At 44.8% G+C, this 23,160-nt stretch overlaps 1 protein-coding gene across 1 annotated transcript in view; it reads right to left on the reverse strand.

The window, feature by feature from the left end:
• The window catches only part of ITGA2B (integrin subunit alpha 2b), a 212,119-nt gene that overhangs the window by 153,124 nt on the left and 35,835 nt on the right, over positions 1 to 23,160 (reverse strand). The window lies entirely within an intron of this gene.

A 23,160-nucleotide genomic window follows, 5' to 3' on the forward strand; every position in this document is an offset into this window, starting at 1 on the left:
TTGCAGATGTTGTCCTTGGTGGGATTCGAACCCAGGACCCCAGCGCTGCAATGCTAACCACTGAGCCACCATGCTGCCCCATTACACACTCACACACACTACAGATACCGCACACACACTACAGATACCGCACACACATTACACACTCACACAATACAGATACCGCACACACATTACACACACACTACAGATACCGCACACACATTACACACTCACACACTACAAATACTGCACACACATTACAGATATCGCACACACATTACACACACACACTACAGATACCGTGCACACATTACACACTAACACACTACAGATACCGCACACACACTACAGATACCGCACACACACTACAGATACCGCACACACATTGCAGACTCACACACTACAGATACCGCACACACACTACAGATACCGCACACACACTACAGATACCGCACACTACAGATACCGCACACACATTACACACTCACACACTACAGATACCGCACACACACTACAGATACCGCGCACACACTACACATTAACACACTACAGATACCGCACACACACTACAGATACCGCACACACACTACAGATACCGCACACACATTACACACTCACACACTACAGATACCGCACACACACTACAGATACCGCACACACACTACAGATACCACACACACATTACAGATACCGCACACACATTACACACTCACGCACTAGATACCACACAGACACTACAGATACCGCACACACATTACAGATACCGCACACACATTACACACTCACACACTACAGATACCGCACACACTACAGATACCGCGCACACATTACACACTCACACACTACAGATACCGCACACACACTACAGATACCGCACACACATTACACACTCACACACTACAGATACCGCACACACACTACAGATACCGCACACACATTACACACTCACACACTACAGATACTGCACACACACTACAGATACCGCACACACATTACAGATACCGCACACACACTACAGATACCGCACACACACTACAGATACCGCACACACATTACAGATACCGCACACACATTACACACTCACGCACTACAGATACCGCACAAACATTACAGATACCGCACACACATTACACACTCACACACTACAGATACCGCACACACACTACAGATACCGCACACACATTATAGACACCGCACACACATTACAGATACCGCACACACATTACACACTCACGCACTAAAGATACCACACACACATTACAGATACCGCACACACTACAGATACCGCACACACATTACACTCACGCACTACAGATACCGCACACACATTACAGATACCGTACACACACTACAGATACCGCACACACACTACAGATACCGCACAAACACTACAGATACCGCACACACATTACACACACACTACAGATACCGCACACACATTACAAACTCACACACTACAGATACCGCACACACATTACACACTCACGCACTACAGATACCACACAAACATTACAGTTACCGCACACACACTACAGATACCGCACACACATTACACACTCACACCCTACAGATACCACACAGACACTACAGATGCCGCACACACACTACACACTCACACACTACAGATACCGCACACACATTACAGATACCGCACACACATTACACACACACACTACAGATACCGCACAAACATTACAGATACCGCACACACACTACAGATACCTCACACACATTACAGATACCGCACACATTACACACTCACACACTACAGATATCACACAGACACTACAGATACCGCACACACACTACAGATACCTCACACACATTACAGATACCACACACATTACACACTCACACACTACAGATACCGCACACACATTACACACTCACACACTACAGATACCGCACACACATTACACACACACACTACAGATACCGCACACACATTACACACTCACACACTACAGATACCGCACACACATTACACACTCACACACTACAGATACCGCACACACATTACAGATACCGCACACACATTAATAAAAATAATCTTTATTTTTATATAGCGCTAACATATTCAGCAGCGCTTTACAATTTGCACACATTATCATCACTGTCCCTGATGGGGCTCACAATCTAAATTCCCTATCTGTATGTCTTTGGAATGTGGGAGGAAACCGGAGTACCCGGAGGAAATCCACGCAAACACGCGGAGAACATACAAACTCCTTGCAGATGTTGTCCTTGGTGGGATTCGAACCCAGGACCCCAGCGCTGCAATGCTAACCACTGAGCCACCATGCTGCCCCATTACACACTCACACACACTACAGATACCGCACACACCCTACAGATACCGCACACACATTACACACTCACACAATACAGATACCGCACACATTACACACTCACACACTACAGATACCGCACACACATTACACACACACACACACACACACACTACAGATACCGCGCACACATTACACACTAACACACTACAGATACCGCACACACACTACAGATACCGCACACACACTACAGATACCGCACACACATTACACACTCACACACTACAGATACCGCACACACATTACACACTCACACACTACAGATACCGCACACACACTACAGATACCGCACACACACTACAGATACCGCACACACACCACAGATACCGCACACACATTACAAACTCACACACTACAGATACCGCACACACATTACACACTCACACACTACAGATACCGCACACACACTACAGATACCGCGCACACACTACACATTAACACACTACAGATACCGCACACACACTACAGATACCGCACACACATTGCACACTCACACACTACAGATACCGCACACACATTACACACTCACACACTACAGATACCGCACACACACTACAGATACCGCACACACACTACAGATACCGCACACACATTACACACTCACGCACTACAGATACCACACAGACACTACAGATACCGCACACACATTACAGATACCGCACACACATTACACACTCACACACTACAGATACCGCACACACTACAGATACCGCGCACACATTACACACTCACACACGACAGATACCGCACACACACTACAGATACCGCACACACATTACACACTCACACACTACAGATACCGCACACACATTACACACTCACACACTACAGATACCGCACACACATTACAGATACCGCACACACATTACACACTCACGCACTACAGATACCGCACACACATTACAGATACCACACACACATTACACACTCACACACTACAGATACCGCACACACACTACAGATACCGCACACACACTACAGATACCGCACACACATTACACTCACACACTACAGATACCGCACACACATTACACACTCACGCACTACAGATACCACACAGACACTACAGATACCGCACACACATTACAGATACCGCACACACAATACACACACACACTACAGATACCGCACACACTACAGATACCGCGCACACATTACACACTCACACACGACAGATACCGCACACACACTACAGATACCGCACACACACTACAGATACCGCACACACATTACACACTCACACACTACAGATACCGCACACACATTACACACTCACACACTACAGATACCGCACACACATTACAGATACCGCACACACATTACACACTCACGCACTACAGATACCGCACAAACATTACAGATACCGCACACACATTACACACTCACACACTACAGATACCACACACACATTACAGATACCGCACACTACAGATACCGCACACACATTACACACTCACACACTACAGATACCGCACACACACTACAGATACCGCACACACACATTACAGATACCGCACACACACATTACAGATACCGCACACACACATTACAGATACCGCACACACACATTACAGATACCGCACACACACTACAGATACCGCACACACATTACACACTCACGCACTACAGATACCACACAAACATTACAGATACCGCACACACATTACAGATACCGCACACACATTACACACTCACACACTACAGATACCGCACACACATTACACACTCACGCACTACAGATACCACACAAACATTACAGATACCGCACACACATTACAGATACCGCACACACATTACACACTCACACACTACAGATACCGCACACACTACAGATACCGCGCACACACTACACACTCATACACTACAGATACCGCACACACACACTACAGATACCGCACACACATTACACACTCACACACTACAGATACCGCACACACACTACAGATACCGCACACACACTACAGATACCGCACACACACTACACACTCACACACTACAGATACCGCACACACATTACAAACTCACACACTACAGATACCGCACACACATTACACACTCACGCACTACAGATACCACACAAACATTACAGATACCGCACACACATTACAGATACCGCACACACATTACACACTCACACCCTACAGATACCACACAGACACTACAGATACCGCACACACACTACAGATACCTCACACACATTACACACTCACACACTACAGATACCGCACACACATTACAAACTCACACACTACAGATACCGCACACACATTACAGATACCGCACACACATTACACACTCACACACTACAGATACCGCACACACATTACAAACTCACACACTACAGATACCTCACACACATTACAGATACCGCACACACATTACAGATACCGCACACACATTACAGATACCGCACACACATTACAGATACCGCACACTACAGATACCACACAGACACTACAGATACCGCACACACACTACAGATACTGCGCACACACTACAGATACTGCGCACACATTACACGCTCACACACTACAGATACCGCACACACACTACAGATACTGCACACACATTACATGCTCACACACTACAGATATCACACAGACACTGCAGATACCGCGCACACACTACAGATACCACACACATTACACACTCACACACTACAGATACCGCACACACATTACACACTCACACACTACAGATACCGCACACACACTACAGATACCGCACACACATTACACACTCACACACTACAGATACCACACAGACACTACAGATACCGCACACACACTACAGATACCGCACACACACTACAGATACCGCACACACATTACAGATACCGCACACACATTACAGATACCGCACACACATTACACACTCACACACTACAGATACCACACAGACACTACAGATACCGCACACACACTACAGATACTGCGCACACACTACAGATGCTGCGCACACATTACACGCTCACACACTACAGATACCGCACACACACTACAGATACTGCACACACATTACATGCTCACACACTACAGATACCGCACACACATTACAGATACCGCACACACATTACACACTCACACACTACAGATACCGCGCACACACTAGATACCGCACACACACTACAGATACCGCACACACACTACAGATACCGCACACACACTACAGATACCGCACACACAGTACAGATACCGCATACACATTACACACTCACACACTACAGATACCGCACACACACTACAGATACCGCGCACACATTACACACTAACACACTACAGATACCGCACACACACTACAGATACCGCACACACACTACAGATACCGCACACTACAGATACCGTACACACAATACACACACACACAATACAGATACCGCACACACACTACAGATACCGCACACACACTACAGATACCGCACACACACTACACACTCACACACTACAGATACCACACACAAATTACACCCGCACACACTACAGATACCGCACACACACTACAGATACCGCACACACATTACACACTCACGCACTACAGATACCACACACACATTACACACTCACACACTACAGATACCACACACACATTACACACACACACTACAGATACCGCACACATATTACACACTCACACACATTACAGATACCGCGCACACATTACAGATACCGCACACACATTACAGATACCGCACACACATTACAGATACCGCACACACATTACAGATACCGTGCACACACTACAGATACCGCACACACACTACAGATACCGCACACACACTACAGATACCGCACACACTACAGATACCGCACACACATTACACACTCACACACTACAGATACCGCACACACATTACACACACCCACTACAGATACCGCACACACACTACAGATACCGCACACAAACTACAGATACCGCACACAAACTACAGATACCGCACACACATTACAGATACCGCACACACATTACAGATACCGCACACACATTACACACTACAGATACCACACAGACACTACAGACACCGCACACACACTACAGATACTGCACACACATTACACGCTCACACACTACAGATACCGCACACACATTACAGATACTGCACACACATTACACACTCACACCCTACAGATACCACACAGACACTACAGATACCGCACACACACTACAGATACTGCACACACATTACACGCTCACACACTACAGGTACTGCACACACACTACAGATACTGCACACACATTACACACTCAAACACTACAGATACCGCACACACACATTACACACTCACACAATACAGATACCGTGCAAACACTGCAGATACCGCACACACACTAGATACCGCACACACACACACACATTACAGATACCGCACACACATTACAGTTACGGCACACACATTACACACTCACGCACTACAGATACCACACAAACATTACAGATACCGCACACACACTACAGATACCGCACACACATTACACACTCACACCCTACAGATACCACACATACACTACAGATACCGCACACACACTACAGATACCACACAGACACTACAGATACCGCACACACATTACACCCTCACACACTACAGATACCGCACACACATTACAGATACCGCACACACATTACAGATACCGCACACACATTACAGATACCGCACACACATTACACACTCACACACTACAGATACCGCACACACATTACACACTCACACACTACAGATATCACACACACACTACAGATACCACACACACATTACACACTCACACACTACAGATACCGCACACACACTACAGATACTGCACACACATTACACACACACACTACAGATACCGCACACACACTACAGATACCGCACACACACTACAGATACCGCACACAAACTACAGATACCGCACACAAACTACAGATACCGCACACACATTACAGACTCACACACTACAGATACCGCACACACACTACAGATACTGCACACACATTACACGCTCACACACTACAGATACCGCACACACATTACAGATACCGCACACACATTACACACTCACACACTACAGATACCACACAGACACTACAGATACCGCACACACATTACACGCTCACACACTACAGATACCGCACACACTACAGATACTGCACACACATTACACGCTCACACACTACAGATACCGCACACACATTACAGATACCGCACACACATTACACACACACACTACAGATACCGTGCACACACTGCAGATACCGCAGACATACTTTATACCGCACACACATTACAGATACCGCACACACATTACACACTCACGCACTACAGATACCACGCACACATTACACACTAACACACTACAGATACCGCACACACACTACAGATACCGCACTCACACTACAGATACTGCACACACATTACACACTCACACACTACAGATACCACACAGACACTACAGATACCGCACACACACTACAGATACCGCACACACATTACAGATACCGCACACACATTACACACTCACACACTACAGATACCACAGACACTACAGATACCGCACACACACTACAGATACCGCACACACACTACAGATACTGCACACATTACACACTCACACACTACAGATACCGCACACACATTACAGATACCGCACACACATTACACGCTCACACACTACAGATACCACACACACATTACACACTCACACACTACAGATACCGTACACACATTACACACTCACACACTACAGATACCGCACACACACTACAGATACCGCACACACATTACACACTCACACACTACAGATACCGCACACACACTACAGATACCGCACACACGTTGCACACTCAACACACTACAGATACCACACACACATTACACACGCACACACTACAGATACCGCACACACTACAAATACCGCACACACATTACACACTCACACACTACAGATACCGCACACACATTACACACACACTACAGATACCGCACACACATTACAGATACCGCACACACATTACAGATACCGCACACACATTACAGATACCGCACACACATTACACACTCACGCACTACAGATACCGCACACACATTACAGATACTGCACACACATTACACACACACATTACACACTCACGCACTACAGATACCGCACACACATTACACACTCACACACTACAGATACCGCACACACATTACAGATACCGCACACACATTACAGATACCGCACACACATTACAGATACCGCACACACACTACAGATACCGCACACACACTACAGATACCGCACACACATTACACACTCACGCACTACAGATATCACACAGACACTGCAGATACCGCACACACACTACAGATACCACACACACATTACACACTCATACACTACAGATACCGCACACACATTACACACTCACACACTACAGATACCGCACACACATTACAGATACCGCACACACATTACAGACTCACACACTACAGATACCACACACACATTACACACTCACACACTACAGATACCGCACACACATTACACACTCACACACTACAGATACTGCACACACATTACATATACCGCACACACAAGCATTACACACTTACATACTACAGATACTGCACACACATTATACACACACTACAGATACCGCACACACACTACAGATACTGCACACACACTACACACACACACACTACAGATACCGCACACACACTACACACACACACACACACACTACAGATACCGCACACACACTACACACACACACTACAGATACCGCACACACACTACAGATACCGCACACAAACTACAGATACCGCACACACACTACAGATACCGCACACACACTACAGATACCGCACACACACTACACACTCACACACTACAGATACCGCACACACACTACAGATACTGCACACACATTACACGCTCACACACTACAGATACCGCACACACATTACAGATACCGCACACACATTACACACTCACACACTACAGATACCACACAGACACTACAGATACCGCACACACATTACACGCTCACACACTACAGATACCGCACACACACTACAGATACTGCACACACATTACACGCTCACACACTACAGATACCGTACACACATTACACACTCACACACTACAGATACCGCACACACACTACAGATACCGCACACACATTACACACTCACACACTACAGATACCGCACACACACTACAGATACCGCACACACGTTGCACACTCAACACACTACAGATACCACACACACATTACACACGCACACACTACAGATACCGCACACACTACAGATACCGCACACACATTACACACACACTACAGATACCGCACACACATTACAGATACCGCACACACATTACAGATACCGCACACACATTACAGATACCGCACACACATTACACACTCACGCACTACAGATACCGCACACACATTACAGATACTGCACACACATTACACACACACACATTACACACTCACGCACTACAGATACCGCACACACTACAGATACCGCACACACATTACACACTCACACACTACAGATACCGCACACACATTACAGATACCGCACACACATTACAGATACCGCACACACACTACAGATACCGCACACACATTACACACTCACGCACTACAGATATCACACAGACACTGCAGATACCGCACACACACTACAGATACCACACACACATTACACACTCATACACTACAGATACCGCACACACATTACACACTCACACACTACAGATACCGCACACACATTACAGATACCGCACACACATTACAGACTCACACACTACAGATACCACACACACATTACACACTCACACACTACAGATACCGCACACACATTACACACTCACACACTACAGATACTGCACACACATTACATATACCGCACACACAAGCATTACACACTTACATACTACAGATACTGCACACACATTATACACACACTACAGATACCGCACACACACTACAGATACTGCACACACATTACACACACACACACTACAGATACCGCACACACACTACACTCACACACACACTACAGATACCGCACACACACTACACACACACACTACAGATACCGCACACACACTACAGATACCGCACACAAACTACAGATACCGCACACACACTACAGATACCGCATACACACTACACACTCACACACTACAGATACCGCACACACACTACAGATACTGCACACACATTACACGCTCACACACTACAGATACCGCACACACATTACACACTCACACACTACAGATACCACACAGACACTACAGATACCGCACACACATTACACGCTCACACACTACAGATACCGCACACACACTACAGATACTGCACACACATTACACGCTCACACACTACAGATACCGCACACACATTACACACACACACACTACAGATACCGTGCACACACTGCAGATACCGCAGACATACTTTATACCGCACACACATTACAGATACCGCACACACATTACACACTCACGCACTACAGATATCACACAGACACTGCAGATACCGCACACACACTACAGATACCACACACACATTACACACTCACACACTACAGATACCGCACACACACTACAGATACCACACACACATTACACACTCACACACTACAGATACCGCACACACATTACACACTCACACACTACAGATACCGCACACATTACAGATACCGCACACACATTACAGACTCACACACTACAGATACCACACACACATTACACACTCACACACTACAGATACCGCACACACATTACACACTCACACACTACAGATACTGCACACACACTACAGATACCGCACACACATTACATATACCGCACACACAAGCATTACACACTTACATACTACAGATACTGCACACACATTACACACACACTACAGATACCGCACACACACTACAGATACTGCACACACATTACACACACACACACACTACAGATACCGCACACACACTACACACACACACTACAGATACCGCACACAAACTACAGATACCGCACACAAACTACAGATACCGCACACACATTGCACACTCACACACTACAGATACCGCACACACATTACAGATACCGCACACACATTACAGACTCACACACTACAGATACCACACACACATTACACACTCACACACTACAGATACCGCACACACATTACACACTCACACACTACAGATACTGCACACACATTACATATACCGCACACACAAGCATTACACACTTACATACTACAGATACTGCACACACATTATACACACACTACAGATACCGCACACACACTACAGATACTGCACACACATTACACACACACACACTACAGATACCGCACACACACTACACACACACACACACTACAGATACCGCACACACACACACTACAGATACCGCACACACACTACAGATACCGCACACAAACTACAGATACCGCACACAAACTACAGATACCGCACACACACTACAGATACCGCACACACACTACACACTCACACACTACAGATACCGCACACACACTACAGATACTGCACACACATTACACGCTCACACACTACAGATACCGCACACACATTACAGATACCGCACACACATTACACACTCACACACTACAGATACCACACAGACACTACAGATACCGCACACACATTACACGCTCACACACTACAGATACCGCACACACACTACAGATACTGCACACACATTACACGCTCACACACTACAGATACCGTGCACACACTGCAGATACCGCAGACATACTTTATACCGCACACACATTACAGATACCGCACACACATTACACACTCACGCACTACAGATGTCACACAGACACTGCAGATACCGCACACACACTACAGATACCACACACACATTACACACTCACACACTACAGATACCGCACACACACTACAGATACCACACACACATTACCCACTCACACACTACAGATACCGCACACACATTACACACTCACACACTACAGATACCGCACACATTACAGATACCGCACACACATTACAGACTCACACACTACAGATACCACACACACATTACACACTCACACACTACAGATACCGCACACACATTACACACTCACACACTACAGATACTGCACACACACTACAGATACCGCACACACATTACATATACCGCACACACAAGCATTACACACTTACATACTACAGATACTGCACACACATTACACACACACACTACAGATACCGCACACACACTACAGATACTGCACACACATTACACACACACACACACTACAGATACTGCACACACACTACACACACACACTACAGATACCGCACACAAACTACAGATACCGCACACAAACTACAGATACCGCACACAAACTACAGATACCGCACACACATTACACACTACAGATACCGCACACACACTACAGATACTGCACACACATTACACGCTCACACACTACAGATACCGCACACACATTACAGATACCGCACACACATTACACACTCACACACTACAGATACCACACAGACACTACAGATACCGCACACACACTACAGATACCGCACACACACTACAGATACCGCACACACATTACACACTCACGCACTACAGATATCACACAGACACTGCAGATGCCGCACACACACTACAGATACCACACACACATTACACACTCACACACTACAGATACCGCACACACATTACAGACTCACACACTACAGATACTGCACACACACTACAGATACCGCACACACATTACATATACCGCACACACAAGCATTACACACTTACATACTACAGATACTGCACACACATTACACACACACTACAGATACCGCACACACATTACACACTCACACACTACAGATACCGCACACACATTACAGACTCACACACTACAGATACCGCACACACATTACACACTCACACACTACAGATACCGCACACACATTACACACTCACATACTACAGGTACTGCACACACACTACAGATACCGCACACACATTACATATACCGCACACACAAGCATTACACACTTACATACTACAGATACTGCACACACATTACACACTCACACACTACAGATACCGCACACACACTACAGATACCGCACACACATTACACACTCACACACTACAGATACCGCACACACATTACACACTCACACACATTACAGATACCGCACACACACTACAGATACCGCACACACACTACAGATACCGCACACACACTACAGATACCGCACACACACTACAGATACCGCACACACACTACAGATACCGCACACACATTACACACACACACACACTACAGATACCGCACACACACTACACACACACACTACAGATACCGCACACAAACTACAGATACCGCACACAAACTACAGATACCGCACACACACTACAGATACCGCACACACATTACACACTACAGATACCGCACACACACTACAGATACTGCACACACATTACACGCTCACACACTACAGATACCGCACACACATTACAGATACCGCACACACATTACACACTCACACACTACAGATACCGCACACACACTACAGATACCGCACACACACTACAGATACCGCACACACATTACACACTCACGCACTACAGATATCACACAGACACTGCAGATGCCGCACACACACTACAGATACCACACACACATTACACACTCACACACTACAGATACCGCACACACATTACAGACTCACACACTACAGATACTGCACACACACTACAGATACCGCACACACATTACATATACCGCACACACAAGCATTACACACTTACATACTACAGATACTGCACACACATTACACACACACTACAGATACCGCACACACATTACACACTCACACACTACAGATACCGCACACACATTACACACTCACATACTACAGGTACTGCACACACACTACAGATACCGCACACACATTACATATACCGCACACACATTACATATACCGCACACACAAGCATTACACACTTACATACTACAGATACTGCACACACATTACACACTCACACACTACAGATACCGCACACACACTACAGATACCGCACACACATTACACACTCACACACTACAGATACCGCACACACATTACACACTCACACACATTACAGATACCGCACACACACTACAGATACCGCACACACACTACAGATACCGCACACACACTACAGATACCGCACACACACTACAGATACCGCACACACATTACACACACACACTACAGATACCGCACACACATTACAGATACCGCACACACATTACAGATACCGCACACACATTACAGATACCGCACACACATTACAGATACCACACACACATTACACACTCACACACTACAGATACCGCACACACATTACAGATACCGCACACACATTACAGATACCGCACACACATTACAGATACCACACACACATTACACACTCACACACTACAGATACTGCACACACACTACAGATACTGCACACACACTACAGATACCGCACACACAAGCATTACACACTTACATACTACAGATACCGCACACACACACTACAGATACCGCACACACACTGCAGATACCGCACACACAAGCATTACACACTTACATACTACAGATACTGCACACACACATTACACACACACACACAAATACACACACACACTACAGATACCACACACATGTATTACTTACACACACATACTCTCTCTTCTGTGGTGCAGAAGAGGCTAAAGTCCATATGCAGCTCCTCAGGTTCTAGTGCTCACAGCAGCTCTGTCCAGTCACCTTCCCCGATGCAGATCAGAGCAGAAGACGATATCACCGTGCTGACTTGAGCTGCTTCCCTAGCTCTCCCTGGAAGCACAGCACTCACAGGCAGGTATTACCTTTAATCTTGCGTGCTGCTGGCTCTCTCCACTGTTCTCTGACGCTGGTACTTTGCAGCGTCAGACAGAGAGGCAGGAGTCCTGTGCGTGCTGCGGTTGTGGCCTTTTCAAACTTCTGACAAGGTCCAGTGTGCGGCGCAAGCTCTCCTGCTCGCCTGCACCGAGGAGGGCAGCAGCGGCGCACACAGTCATGGACGTGGGGCACGCTCACGCACTGATGCCGGCAGATGCAGCCCTTGTCAGCGCATGCAATGAGAGGGAGCACGCACACAGGGCCTAGTCAAAGGTTTTAAAGGGCCGGCGGCCCATTTCCTAGTTCAGAGCCACCGGCCCACCGGGAATCTGCCCGATTCGCATATTGCCAATCCGGGCCTGGCCTCGCAGGCCTGCTAGGTTAATTGTTTTCTATTTTCTGCATGTTTACTTTAGTTATAATTCTGAAACTCTGGGTATTCCTCAGGTATATAGTTGTTAGTAATTTCCAGTTGTTCATATATTTTTATGTTACAGGCATTTCGGTGAAACAACTCTTTTTTGGGAATACCCTATATTCGCATACCTGGGGCCTTTTAGGCCTGTACTAGGTTTACATGTGATCCTCAGTCTTTTTGTCTTTACTGTTGCTGGGGAAGACTTTGTCTTTATGACTTAGTCTTTATGACTCTCTCAGTCTTTATGATTCATTGAGTATATGCCCAGTAAACCAGCCAAGTATGGAATGAAAATTTTCTGGATGTGTAATTCAGCAAGCTATTATGGGATGAATGGTCTGATTTACTATGGCAAAGAAGTTGATGCTCCAGTCCAGAAAGACCTATGTTCCGACATAGTAAAAACACCTGCTGTACCAATTTTAATTCTGGAAAAAATATAACAATAGTCAACTACTTTACCATTCTTGAACTGGGCAAATTTTGCTTCAGAAACAACTTACACTTGTTGGTACTATGAAGCAAAACCGCCGAGAAATTCTTCCAATCATGAAGCACAATCTACAGCGAACACTTTATGAGAGTGTCTTTGGTTTCTGCAATCAAGCGACAATGGTGTCTTACAAAGCGAAGAAAGAAAAATCCATGATATAACTGAGTATCATGCATCATGATGGAAGTATTGACACCAATGACAAAACAGAAACCAGAAATCATCTTGCATTATAATAAACCTAAAGGAGGTTGAAGATGGACGAAATGATTGGACAGTATTCGTGCAATAGGCAGACAAAATGTTGGCCTGTAGTCATTTTTTCTAATATGCTTGATGTGTCAGCCAGGGCTGTGGAGTCGGTAAGCCAAACCTGCGACTCCGACTCCTCAATTTCCCTTACGCCGACTCCGACTCCAGGACTCCGACTCCCACATATATTGCTTATATTTAAGTGAAAAATTTATTGTAGTACAATGTGAACATCAGACATTAAATCACTTTTATGATACAATAATCAAGATATTTTGATAGAACATAATATTTATTGGAATACAACTTTAGAACTCAAAAAACTGTAATAAATTGTAAATATGTAATAAACTATGTAATATCGATCACACATATATATAGTGTATACAGTGGGGCAAAAAAGTATTTAGTCAGTCAGCAATAGTGCAAGTTCCACCACTTAAAAAGATGAGAGGCGTCTGTAATTTACATCATAGGTAGACCTCAACTATGGGAGACAAACTGAGAAAAAAAAATCCAGAAAATCACATTGTCTGGTTTTTTTTCATCTTATTTGCATATTATGGTGGAAAATAAGTATTTGGTCAGAAACAAGCAATCAAGATTTCTGGCTCTCACAGACCTGTAACTTCTTCTTTAAGAGTCTCCTCTTTCCTCCACTCATTACCTGTAGTAATGGCACCTGTTTAAACTTGTTATCAGTATAAAAAGACACCTGTGCACACCCTCAAACAGTCTGACTCCAAACTCCACTATGGTGAAGACCAAAGAGCTGTCAAAGGACACCAGAAACAAAATTGTAGCCCTGCACCAGGCTGGGAAGACTGAATCTGCAATAGCCAACCAGCTTGGAGTGAAGAAATCAACTGTGGGAGCAATAATTAGAAAATGGAAGACATACAAGACCACTGATAATCTCCTTCGATCTGGTGCTCCACGCAAAATCCCACCCCGTGGGGTCAGAATGATCACAAGAACGGTGAGCAAAAATCCCAGAACCACGCGGGGGGACCTAGTGAATGAACTGCAGAGAGCTGGGACCAATGTAACAAGGCCTACCATAAGTAACACACTACGCCACCATGGACTCAGATCCTGCAGTGCCAGTCGTGTCCCACTGCTTAAGCCTGTACATGTCCAGGCCCGTCTGAAGTTTGCTAGAGAGCATTTGGATGATCCAGAGGAGTTTTGGGAGAATGTCCTATGGTCTGATGAAACCAAACTGGAACTGTTTGGTAGAAACACAACTTGTCGTGTTTGGAGGAAAAAGAATACTGAGTTGCATCCATCAAACACATACCTACTGTAAAGCATGGTGGTGGAAACATCATGCTTTGGGGCTGTTTCTCTGCAAAGGGACCAGGACGACTGATCCGGGTACATGAAAGAATGAATGGGGCCATGTATCGTGAGATTTTGAGTGCAAACCTCCTTCCATCAGCAAGGGCATTGAAGATGAAACGTGGCTGGGTCTTTCAACATGACAATGATCCAAAGCACACCTCCAGGGCAACGAAGGAGTGGCTTCGTAAGAAGCATTTCAAGGTCCTGGAGTGGCCTAGCCAGTCTCCAGATCTCAACCCTATAGAAAACCTTTGGAGGGAGTTGAAAGTCCGTGTTGCCAAGCGAAAAGCCAAAAACATCACTGCTCTAGAGGAGATCTGCATGGAGGAATGGGCCAACATACCAACAACAGTGTGTGGCAACCTTGTGAAGACTTACAGAAAACGTTTGACCTCTGTCATTGCCAACAAAGGATATATCACAAAGTATTGAGATGAAATTTTGTTTCTGACCAAATACTTATTTTCCACCATAATATGCAAATAAAATGAAAAAAAAACAGACAATGTGATTTTCTGGATTTTTTTTTCTCAGTTTGTCTCCCATAGTTGAGGTCTACCTATGATGTAAATTACAGACGCCTCTCACCTTTTTAAGTGGTGGAACTTGCACTATTGCTGACTGACGAAATACTTTTTTGCCCCACTGTATATGTATATATATATATGTGTGATCGATATTACATAGTGTATTACATATTTACAATTTATTACAGTTTTTTGAGTTCTAAAGTTGTATTCCAATAAATATTATGTTCTATCTAAATATCTTGATTATATATTATTATATATATACACTCACTGGCCACTTTATTAGGTACACCTGTCCAACTGTGTGTTAAGACTTAATTTCTAATCAGCCAATCACATGGCGGCAACTCAGTGCATTTAGGCATGTAGACATGGTCAAGACAATCTCCTGCAGTTCAAACCGAGCATCAGTATGGGGAAGAAAGGTGATTTGAGTGCCTTTGAACGTGGCATGATTGTTGGTGCCAGAAGGGCTGGTCTGAGAATTTCAGAAACTGCTGATCTACTGGGATTTTCACGCACAACCATCTCTAGGGTTTACAGAGAATGGTCCGAAAAAGAAAAAAAATCCAGTGAGCGGCAGTTCTGTGGCCGGAAATGCCATGTTGATGCCAGAGGTCAGAGGAGAATGGGCAGACTGGTTCGAGCTGATAGAAAGGCAACAGTGACTCAAATTGCCACCCGTTACAACCAAGGTAGGCAGAAGAGCATCTCTGAACGCACAGTGCGTCGAACTTTGAGGCAGATGGGCTACAGCAGCAGAAGACCACACTGGGTACCACTCCTCTCAGCTAAGAACAGGAAACTGAGGCTACAATTTGCACAAGCTCATCGAAATTGGACAGTAGAAGATTGGAAAAACGTTGCCTGGTCTGATGAGTCTCGATTTCTGCTGCGACATTCGGATGGTAGGGTCAGAATTTGGCGTAAACAACATGAAAGCATGGATCCATCCTGCCTTGTATCAACGGTTCAGGCTGGTGGTGGTGGTGTCATGGTGTGGGGAATTTTTTCTGGGCACTCTTTGGGCCCCTTGGTACCAATTGAGCATCGTTGCAACGCCACAGCCTACCTGAGTATTGTTGCTGACCATGTCCATCCCTTTATGACCACAATGTACCCAACATCTGATGGCTACTTTCAGCAGGATAATGCGCCATGTCATAAAGCTCGAATCATCTCAGATTGGTTTCTTGAACATGACAATGAGTTTACTGTACTCAAATGGCCTCCTCAGTCACCAGATCTCAATCCAATAGAGCATCTTTGGGATGTGGTGGAACGGGAGATTCGCATCAGGGATGTGCAGCCGACAAATCTGCGCCAACTGTGTGATGCCATCATGTCAATATGGTCCAAAATCTCTGAGGAATGCTTCCAGCACCTTGTTGAATCTCTGCCACGAAGAAATGAGGCAGTTCTGAAGGCAAAAGGGGGTCCAACCCCTTACTAGCATGGTGTACCTAATAAAGTGGCCAGTGAGTGTATATATAACACTATGTAATAAACTATAAGTGGCAAAAAACAGTTTTCAAACAAAAACATATTAAATAACATCATGGGCAACATCTCTAACAATTTCCGGGTATAAAGGAATTGCCTCATGCACAGTCAGTTTTGATGAATGGTTGAATTTTTCTATTTCTTTGAGAGCAAGTGAAACTTTTTGCTGAAATATGGTCAATCTGCTTGCTATAGGAGACAGAGTGAAATCTTTTTCCTTGCGGCAACGCTTTGCCTGCTCCATGTCATCCAAATACTTGTCAAAGTCAAACTCCTCATTTTATGAGACTGAAGATATGGCAGCAGTAGCACTGTCAGGACTCAAGTCCTCTTGCGCCTGGCAGTCCTCCTGTAGACCACTCTTCCTAACTGCTACCTCAGTCAGAGCTTCTTTTCCTTTAGAAAGCTGTTGATTATTAAGCAGTATATGTTGACTTGGGTCCACATAAACAGCTACCAGAAAAAATTTATTTTCCAATAGCTGTGTCTCTCTCCGTTTCACTGAAGCAGAAATGCCATCTGCGATTAAACAGCAAAATAGCAAGTTCTTCCACTTCCTCATGAAAATGCCAGGAGTTAAATCCTTAGCTTGTAATTTTTTAGTCACAGTAAATGGGTGGTTAAGCAAATCCTTTAATTCAGCCACCTGTGTCCATTGACCTTAATTTAGGGTTACCCGAGGGTTCGCCATATCTATAAGAAACGGTTTTAGTTCAAGCAATCGCTCAATCATTAAATAAGTGCTGCCCCACCGAGTGGCTTGATCAACAATTGCCCTTTTCCAGCACGTCTCTTCAAGATGGAATCAATTTTAGGGGTTCTGGCGGCAATAACCAATTTCCTCACTTTTCCAATCAAATTTCCAGCATGTCCCTCTTGCAGACTATCTCTTTTTGCCAGCTGCAGCGTGTGCACAACACAGCGCATGTGATGAATAGGAAAGTGTTTTGAAGCAGCTTCAACAAGATCATCTATTTCTACAGTAGAATTTTGCTGTTCTTCTGTTGTAATATCTATTTGTTACTCCGTTACATGAACAGCACTGTGGCCTTCCATCTCAAACATATTGAATCCTAAATTTTCTTCTAGCTGTTGTTCATTACACTCATTCATCAGTTTAATTGTATTTATGTTTGAAGCATTGTCCGTTACAATAGCAAGAACCTGTTCTTTTTTGAGTTCGTAATGTTGCAGGACTTTTTCCACTAAGCTCTGGAGAAACTGGCTGCTGTGATGAGCTTTAGTATCTTTTACTGCCAGCGTGTTGGTAACAATTTTTGTTGTCACAAACATATCAAACATTGATGGCAAAATAGTTCACTCTGTGACGTGTGCAGGCATCCATTTTAAGAAACATGAAGCGTCTTTTGAGGGTCTTTTAAGATCTTCCTTTTGGTTAAGGGCTTCTTCAATCACTAATTTTCTAATACTTTCTCTTTCCAGAGAAACACCAAGTTTGCGGGCCATTTCTCCATTAAGGCCTCATACTCACTGACGATAAAATCGGACGATTGCAATCCGATTTTTAATCGGATTGCACTCTGACCCATGTTAGTGAATGGGTGACATCTCAGTTGTGATTTTTTTCTCAGCCAAAATCGGTCTGAGAAATTTTAGCCAATAGAAGTCAATGGGTGCGATTAAAAAAACGGACCAAAAATGGACCATCCGTTTTCCATCCGTTTTAAAGGATAGGCCTCATACCCATTGGCGATTAAAAAAAGGTCCGATTTCTAGACTGGAAAAAAGGGTGGAGTGTTATGCCAGTGTCATGCGATTTTTTATTTTTCCATCCGTTTTCCATCCGTTTTTTTTCCCAGCCACTCTTTTTCTACAGTCATTCACAGGACCATTTACAGCGTTCTATAGCACAGAATGGTGATGTATCCATTAAAAACAGATGGAAAACGGATGGTCCGTTTTTGGTCCGTTTTTTTAATCGCACCCACTGACTTCTATTGGCTAAAATCGCTGCAAATTTTTTTCTCAGACCGATTTTGGCTGAGAAAAAAATCGCAAGTGAGATGTCACCCATTCACTAACATGGGTCAGAGTGCAATCCGATTAAAAATCGGATTGCAATCGTCCGATTTTATCGCCAGTGAGTACGAGGCCATACGTCACCATTCTCTGGTATAGAACACTGTAAATGGTCCTGTGAATGATTGTAGAAAAAGAGTGGCTGGGAAAAAAAAAACGATGAAAAACGGATGGAAAACAGATGGAAAAATAAAAAATTGCATAGAAATCACATGACACTGGCATAACACTCCACCCTTTTTTCCAGTCTAGAAATCGGACCTTTTTTTAATCGCCAATGGGTATGAGGCCTAAGAGCTGTAAAAGCTGGTCGTGCAAATAATAATAATGGTACACCGTCCTTCACAACAAGCTGGATGAGCTGTCTTTTAGACATATCTGCTGTCATTGTTACAGTAACTTTGTCACTTACAAAATATCTTGTTAATGATGTTTGAGACGCTCTTTCCTCCTCCTTTGCCTGGCAGGAAGTGTAAAGGGCCGGTCACACTAAGCGATATCGCTAGCAATATCGCTATAACGTCACTGGTTTTTGTGACGTTATAGCGATATTGCTAGCGATATTGCTATGTGTGATACTTACCTCCGACCAGCTCCCCCGCTGATTATCGCTGATCGCGCGAGAACGTCCTGGACCGTTTCTCGTCGTCAGCTTCCTGTGGCGCCGACGAGTGATGCGTGGACGCGGGCGGGAGGACGTCAGTATCGCCGCGTCTGACAGGTAAGTAACGACCCCCGACCGCTGCTATGTCGCTGGTGAGATCTGCCTGTGTGGCAGCTCACTAGCGACCACTTAGCGATGCACCAGCGAACCTGACCGCGTCATATCGCTGGTCAGGATCGCTGGTGCATCGCTAAGTGTGACAGTACCTTAAGTCTGTGTGCTATCCGGCTTTCACTCTTTTTGGTACAGATAAGATATGGATAGACAGATATGGATAAATGGATAGATAGAGCAGATTTCTAATCTGCTTTTGATATTGAAAACATTATCTATGAGCTCAAAAACCTTTCAGGTGATGCGGTTTTTTAAAAATCTGATCTGCTTTTGCAGCTGAAAAACGTATCCACAAAAAACGCAGCAAAAATGCTGTGTGTGAATGTAGCCTTAGATCAGGAATAGAACAGTCATTTATAGGACATTTCATAACTTTCCCAAATTCCTATGAAAAAATATTCAGCGCATTCTGCATTGAACTGCTGTACCCAATTTATTATATATTTTAGGAGTCGGAGCCGGTCCATTTTATACCGACTCCAGCTCCGACTCCACCAAAATGAGCACCGGCTCCGACTCCACAGCCCTGGTGTCAGCCCTCAATAACTTTATTGTTTATAGTGAAACTCATCTAGAATTCCATGCCAA

The sequence above is a fragment of the Dendrobates tinctorius genome, unplaced genomic scaffold, assembly GCF_039654945.1.
Source record: "Dendrobates tinctorius isolate UK_male_01 unplaced genomic scaffold, ASM3965494v1 ptg000032l, whole genome shotgun sequence".
In the NCBI taxonomy this organism is placed as follows: domain Eukaryota; kingdom Metazoa; phylum Chordata; class Amphibia; order Anura; family Dendrobatidae; genus Dendrobates; species Dendrobates tinctorius.